The sequence below is a fragment of the Leptonychotes weddellii genome, chromosome X (genome assembly GCF_054177405.1).
Source record: "Leptonychotes weddellii isolate Sample4059 chromosome X, ASM5417740v2, whole genome shotgun sequence".
In the NCBI taxonomy this organism is placed as follows: domain Eukaryota; kingdom Metazoa; phylum Chordata; class Mammalia; order Carnivora; family Phocidae; genus Leptonychotes; species Leptonychotes weddellii.
In genome coordinates, this window is record NC_138385.1 from 3,615,516 (window position 1) to 3,622,920 (window position 7,405).

The 7,405-nt window shown below is 48.9% G+C and overlaps 1 protein-coding gene across 6 annotated transcripts in view; it reads right to left on the reverse strand.

The window, feature by feature from the left end:
- Positions 1–7,405, reverse strand: part of MAMLD1 (mastermind like domain containing 1) — a 114,266-nt gene that overhangs the window by 65,488 nt on the left and 41,373 nt on the right. The window contains exon 1 of one of the 6 annotated variants that reach the window (XM_081808128.1): positions 1,385–1,774. The exons of the other annotated variants lie outside the window; for them this stretch is intronic. The gene's annotated coding sequence lies outside the window, so the exon portion shown is untranslated. Of the gene's footprint in view, positions 1–1,384; positions 1,775–7,405 lie in introns of those variants that run through there. 6 annotated transcript variants of the gene reach the window in all.

The following is a 7,405-nucleotide window of genomic DNA, read 5'->3' on the forward strand; positions in this document are numbered from 1 at the left end:
CAGTAACCATTAGAGAATTGCAACTTAAAACCGCAAAGCGACACTCTTACATACCTATCAGAATGGCTAATATAAAAAATGGTCATGATGGCAAAAACAGGTGAGGATGTGGAGAAGCTGCTGGTCAGAATGTAAAATGGTACAGACATTCTGTAAGACTGTTTGGTAGTTTCTTCTAAGAGTAAGCATGCAAGTATCACAGGACACAGCAATTGCACTCCAGGGCATTTATCCCGGAGAAACGAAAATGTATGTCCACACAAAAGACCTGTAGCGAGACTCATTAGAAAAAAACCCATGGCAATATCGATTTCCTGGTTTTGATATTATACAACTGGGATATAAGGTGTAACCACCGGGGGCCTCTCTACCATGTTTGAAATTTCCCCTGAACCTGTAATTACTTCAAAATAAGAAGCGAACTGCTATTTAAACAGATGTCAATGTCCAGATCCAGGGGGACACCGATTCTTCTTCTTGCGTCTGGGACATGTCCTAAGTAGCATTCCTTTTTAAAGCAACATACAGAAGTTTGTACAGACCTTTTTATTCTTTAAAAAACAATTCCCACCCAAATCTTTCTTGAGTGTTTCAGGGGCCAAGCCTGAGGCCTTGGCTGTAACCTCACTCAAACACTAGGGTCTGGGGACAAAATGGCATATAATGTACAATGCACCCAAAGAAAACTGGGAAAAAGAGACCCTATTTACCGCAGAGGCCATCACTAACTCCCTGGCCCGGCATCTGGAGCCCGTGTGGGGGACGGAGGCCAGGATCTTATTTCAGGGCTGGCAACACAAAACCTATCGACATCAAACAAGCTACCCATTCAGCTCTAAAGAAAAAAGGCAAAAAAAAAAAAATGCCGCTTTTGCTTTTAAAGACTCCACTCTACTGATTTCTTGTCCTGCCCCTTTGTGGCTCCCAGCAGCCAACGTAAAGGGGACAAGTGGGGGTAATGGCCAGAGCTTCCAGAACAAAGGCTTGATTCTCTGGTCCGAAGCAGCAGCTTACTGGCTCAGGACCACAGCCGCGCTCTTAGGTACTGGCGGGACCCAGGGCTGGGGAGCACAGCCAATGGAGGGGGCGCTGACAGGAGGTTCCCGCCCGGAAATTGCCTTTGTTTGGTCCAAGTCAGAAGGGATCTCCCACCCCCAGCATACCAGCCTCGGGCCGTGGGCTAGGTGCCTCTTTCCCTCTAGATGAACCTGGGCCTGGGAAACAGCCCTTGGGCAGACCTTTCTGTCCACAGCAGGGGTCCACCACCTTTCCATCCCTGAGGCCTGCCTGGGCTCCTCGTCCCCTGGCAACTCCCATGAGCACCTGTTCGGGAAGCCTACGCCCCTTGCATAAAAAGAAACCAACCCCCAGCAATTGTTCTTACCCAAGCACAGTCCAGGGCTGTAGAGGAAACCCAGAGCCATCTGCCACACACACTTCGGACTTCATTCCCACAAATCCATGTGCATTCAACTTTCCACTTCATACATATCCACGTTTGGCCTCCATACAGAAAGAAAACGTGCCGCATCCTCAAATACGTGGCTGCCCTAGGGAGATGCATTGCTTTGGGACTTTGTAGCCCGTGCCCGTGGGGATCAGGGTGAGGCGAGGGGCGTTCTCATACCTCAGCTTCAGAACAGAGGCCTGTGGGCAGTCTCTGTTTCCCCCTCAGGCTCTAAGCACACACCTGGGACCCCCTGGCCGCCCACATCCAGAGCTCTGGGGTTATCGCTGGCTCACCCCACCCCGTGTTAGCCACGTCTCTAGTGCCTGACTTCTTGCTTCCCGGGTCTGTGGACTCTGCCACATCCCTCATGTCCACCTCCAAGTGCCAGTTGGGGCCAGCTTTACCTTGCGGCCGCCCGGCGGCAGGCATGACAGAGGAAGGAAACCAGGAGCCAAGTTAAAGGCACTTGGCAAGGAAGGAAGGGGAGCGTGAGGATATTGCTGGAGCAACCCAGGCCTGAAATCTTCTTTAAAAGCCAAAGGAAGGGCGCCTGGGTGGCTCAGTGGTTAAGCGTCCGCCTTCGGCTCAGGTCATGATCCCAGAGTGCTGGGATCGAGCCCCGCGTCGGGTTCCCTGCTCGGCGGGGAGTCTGCTTCTCCCTCAGCCTCTCCCCCTGCTTGTGGTTGCGCTCTCTCTCAAATAAATAAATAAAACGTTTTTGAAAAAAAAGCACAAAGGAGTTCTGCCCTTGCCCCCCAGCCGCTACCAACTCTGCCAGGAATAGCCTTGGGCTTCGGACCGGAAGGTCCAAACAGCGTGCTACGCTGTGAAGCCGAGTTGGGTGCCTACTTCGCAGGCGCACTGACAGACCTGAGCGTGTCCCTCATCCTAACTGCTTCTTCCTCTGTGTCCCCTGGATGGGGCGGGGGTGAGGAGACAGGCTCAGCCATTCCCAAGGTGACCCCTGAGGCCATGATGTCCCACCCCGAGGCACCAGGTTGTTGGGCAGATTTTTGGTCAGGATAGAAGACATTCAATAGGAGAGCCCTCATTTTTCAAGGGTCAAATTTAGCCCCCAAAGCAAAGAAAAAGCCGAAAGACCTCCAGGTTTCAAATGGGCTTGTGGAAGAACAGATCCGCAATGTTGATGGATAAATAATTCAAATCTGTTTCCAAACATGCATGTCTCCTTCCCATATTTTACAATGTGGCTTTATTTGCAAATAGGGTCATTGCAGGTGTCGGGAGTTAAGATGAGGTCATCCTGGAGTAGGGTGGGCCCTTAATTCAGTATGACTGGCGTCCTTATAGAAAGGGGACATTTGGACCCAGAGGCATGCACAGAGGGAGAACATCATGCGAAGACTGCAGTGAAGCTGCCACGAGCCAAGGAACCACCAAGCTCTAGAAGAAAGAGCAGACAGGTCCTTCCGTGGCCCCTTCAGAGGGAGTGCAGCCCTCCTGACACCTTGATCTCAGACTTCTACTTTCCAGGGCTATGAGAAAACAGACATGTGTGGTTCAAGGCGCCCTGTCTGTGGAATTTTGTTATGGCAGCCCCAACAAACTCCTACACTGGGGACAAAAATGTTTGTAGGGGAAGGTACAAGTACCAGCAAGGACTGGCCCGTGTCCGGAGCACAGCATGCTCACTGGTTACTCCGAGCTTCTAGGCTCACTTACTGTTCTGTGGTGAAAGATTAGCTCTCATTAGGATGACTAAGAGCTGGAGTGTTCACAGCCCAGGGCCGTCTTTGACTCTAGGCACTTAAAGAACACCCAGTTCTGGACTCTTATTTCTCTGCCCACCCCACTAACCTGAAGCCAGGGGTCATCCTACTTCTCCCAGGTGGCTCTGAACCAGAGCACCTGACACAATGCTTTGCTCATGGCAAACAGTCTATAAAATTTTGTAGACAAAAGTGGGGGTCGGGGGGAGCGTGTGGGAATGGAGAAGAAGCAAGGACACGAAGGGAAGGAGGATTCCCTTGGCTTGATGGCTGGCTGCATACGGACCAGGAAGCTAAGGCCACACCTACGTTCCAGAACTTCCAGGCCAGACAGTGGGAAGAAGTGTGGGGCTGCTGATAGGCAGAGAGCACTGCACGAGGAACAGACCGAGCAGCTCACAGCCATCCATCATGGCCACTGCGGCTGCTAATCACAGCAGGTCACCCTGCTAACTATTCATAATTACTATCTGCCACTCAAAATCTTGGTGTTAAGCCGGGCATGAGTCAGGTAGGATGCCCTGGTTCCAGCAGGATTCAGTCCCGGGAGAAGCAGGTAGAACCCAGGCTGGAGACAGGCAGGTCAAGGGTTAAAGAGGCCAGGCGTCTAGATATCAGTACAGACAGGACTTTGGAGCCCAATGACAGGCCCTGATGTAGGAAGGCCGGCTTCTCAGTCATAAGTTATGGGGCTCTGGAAAAGCAGCTTCACCTTAAAGACTCAGTGTCCTCATGTGTAAAACGCAAAGTTCTATACAGAAATATAACCGCCACCAGTGGGTGCCCACCATGAGCCAGGCATCTGGCTTGGCAATGTACACAGCATTTCCGCTGGCTCTCTCTAACACCCCTACATGGTACACATGGAGAGCTCCCTCTGTGCCCCCATCACACACGGCGGGAAGTACTTGGCGAACGTTTGGCTGCCCTGTGGTCTGTAGGCTCCCCGAGGACAGCACAAGCTTGAGTGGAAGGCTGGACTGGAACCCTCTAAAGCAGTCCCTCAGCCTAGAGCCTCAATGACTCGGTGTGTTGGCGCCCATGTGTCCTTAGGAACGCATAACACATCCTTCATTGTGTCCATTTGAAAGGACTGCTCCGAGAGCGTGAAGAGCTGCAAGGCATGTAATTATAGCCTTGTGCTAATAAATATATCAATATTCTAAAACACTGCTTTTACCTTTTAAAAGTTGACTTTAAAAAGCCCCAAGTAGTATGGAAGAATTGGAATCCTCAAATATTGCTGGTGGGAATGTAAAATGGGGCAGCCACTCTGGAAAACAGTTTGGCAGTTGCTGAACAAGTTAAACATAGAGTAGCTACATGATTCAGCAATTCCGCTCCCGGGTATATATCCAAGAGAACTGAAAGCACATCTACACAAAAACTTGCACATGAATGTTCATAGTAGCACTATTCACAATAGCCAAGAGGTTTAAAAAACCCAAATGTCCATCAACTGGTGAATGGAGAAGCAAAATGTGGTCTATCCATATAATGAAATGTTATTCAACCATAAAAAGGAATGAAGTGTGACACATACTAAACATGTATGGAGGAACATGAAGGACCCTTGAAATCATGATGCTGAGTGAAAGATGTCAGGCACAAGAGACCACCACATATTGTATGATTCCATTTATATGAAACGTCCGGAACAGACAAGTCTGTAGAGAAAGAAAGTAGATTTGTGGTTGCCTAGCCACTGAGTGTGGCTCTCTGACTGGGCCACCCAGGCGCCCCTGATTATACTTTTGACATGGGGAGAGGGGAGAATGTGGAGTGATGGACACGGGTTTCTTTTGAGGGTGATACAAATGTTCTAGAATTAATTGTGAGGATGGTTACACATGTCTGTGAATACACTAAAACTCATTCATTTGTACACTTTCAGAGTGAATTGTATGGTATGTGAATTATATACTAATTGAGCTTTTTTATAAAGCCCAAATTGTTATCACTCCTTAATCTAACTTGGGGTTTTAGAAAGATGTTCCTTTTAGAAAAAGGATGAATCATCTTGTGTTTGGAGAAAAGAAAGTTTATATCCTCTAATCTTTTTTTAAGGTTTTTATTTTAATTCCAGTTAGTTACCAGTGTAATATTAGTTTCAGGTGTATGGTATAATGAGTCAACACTTCCATACATCACCCGCTGCTCATCGTAACACGTGCACTCTTACTCCCCATCACCTGTTTCCCCCATCCCCCCACTCACCTCCATTCTGGTGACCATCAGTGTGTTCTCTAGGGTGAAGAGTCTGTTTCTTCCTTTGCCTCTCTCTTTCGGTTTTCCCTTTGCTCCTTTGTTTTGTTTCTTAAATTTCGCATATGACTGAAATCATATGGTAGTTGTCTTTCTCTGACTGATTTCTCTTAGCATGATACTCTCTAGCTCCATCCATGTCGCTGCAAATGGCAAGTGTTCAGTTCTTTGTTATGGCTGAGTAACATTCCACTGCATATATATACCATCTCTTCTTTGTCCATTCATCTATCCTCTACTCTTAGTAAGACTGGCTCCTTGTGAAATGTGATGTCAGTGGCCCTTTTCTCCTGTTGCTGGTGACCTTTCCCCAGTGACCTACATCATTAGTAAAAAACGTAACCAAGTTGATGTGGAAATGATATCTCAAGCTCTGGTTGATTATACTTTTATTTTTTTTAAGATTATATTCATTTATTTGACACAGCGCGCACAAGCAAGGGGAGTGGCAGGCAGAGGGAGAGGGAGAAGCAGGCTCCCTGCTTGGTGCTCGATCCCAGGACCCCGGGACCATGACCTGAGCTGAAGGCAGATGCCCAACCAACTGAGCCACCCAGGCACCCCTGATTATACTTTTGACACGGCCACTGCTGCTCCCCAGGAACTCCCCACTCTGCCTCCTTTGGGCTTTGGGGTATCATGCCGCTAATGTTAAAAATGCCCCTCCCCCATCTGGGTGTCATGTGCCACTCATTGACAAATCTGCTTGGGGCCGTGGCTTCCTGGCAAGTACAAATGTCCTGTGCTCCCACACAGTAGGCCCAGATGGCAAAGTCCTGCTTTAAGGAGCCAAGACTTGTATAGTGATCAACAAGTCAGCGGAAAGCACTGTTTCTCCTGAAGTGGATTTGACTCTAAGACTGAGCAGTGTGTGATGGCCACCCATTACGGCAAACGGAGAACAGAGGTTTCTGGAACATGGGGACACCAAGAAATTAGGGCAGACCAAGAAAGTCTTACAGCAGTGATGACAATGCTCATCTTGTCACATGATTGACTGCAGCAGGACTAGCCTGTGAAGTGATACGAGGCCAAGTTTTGTCAAGACCTCATTTTTGTACTGGACTTCTTCAGCATTATCTTTTCCTGTCACAGACATCACACACTTGGAGAACTGGAAGAGCCCTGGGATTTAGCACTGCATGCTGGCCCTTCCATGTGCTGAATGCCTGCAAGCCGAGTTTCCCTGAGCTTCTCCACAGCCGACCACGCAATCTGGGGTTGTGCTGGACGGTGTTGGGAAACTGCTCTGGTGTCCTCTGCAGGGCCAGACCATCCCACTCTTATGTTGTGACATGAACATACACACACGCAGACACAGGTGGGCACAGTTGTACATGTGCACAGAAAGACACGAATGTAGTCCCTCACGCACACACACACACGCTGTTGCATATGCATACCGACACACACACACACACACACAGATAGACGCTGTTGCATATGCATACCTACACACACACACACACACGCTGTTGCATATGCATACCGACACACACACACACAGACACACACACGCTGTTGCATATGCATACCCACACACACGCTGTTGCATATGCATACCGAAACACACACACACACACACACACAGACGCTGTTGCATATGCATACCGAAACACAAACACACACACACAGACGCTGTTGCATATGCATACCGAAACACACACACACACAGACAAACACACACATGCGCACTATTGCATATGCATACCGAAACACACACACACACAGACGCTGTTGCATATGCATACCGAAACACACACACACAGACACACACGCGCATGCTGTTGCATATGCATACCCCCCACACACACATGCGCGCTGTTGCATACGCATACCGAAACACACACACACACACAGACACACACAGATAGACGCTGTTGCGTATGCATACCAAAACACACACACACAGACGCTGTTGCATATGCATACCGAAACACACACACACACACACACACAC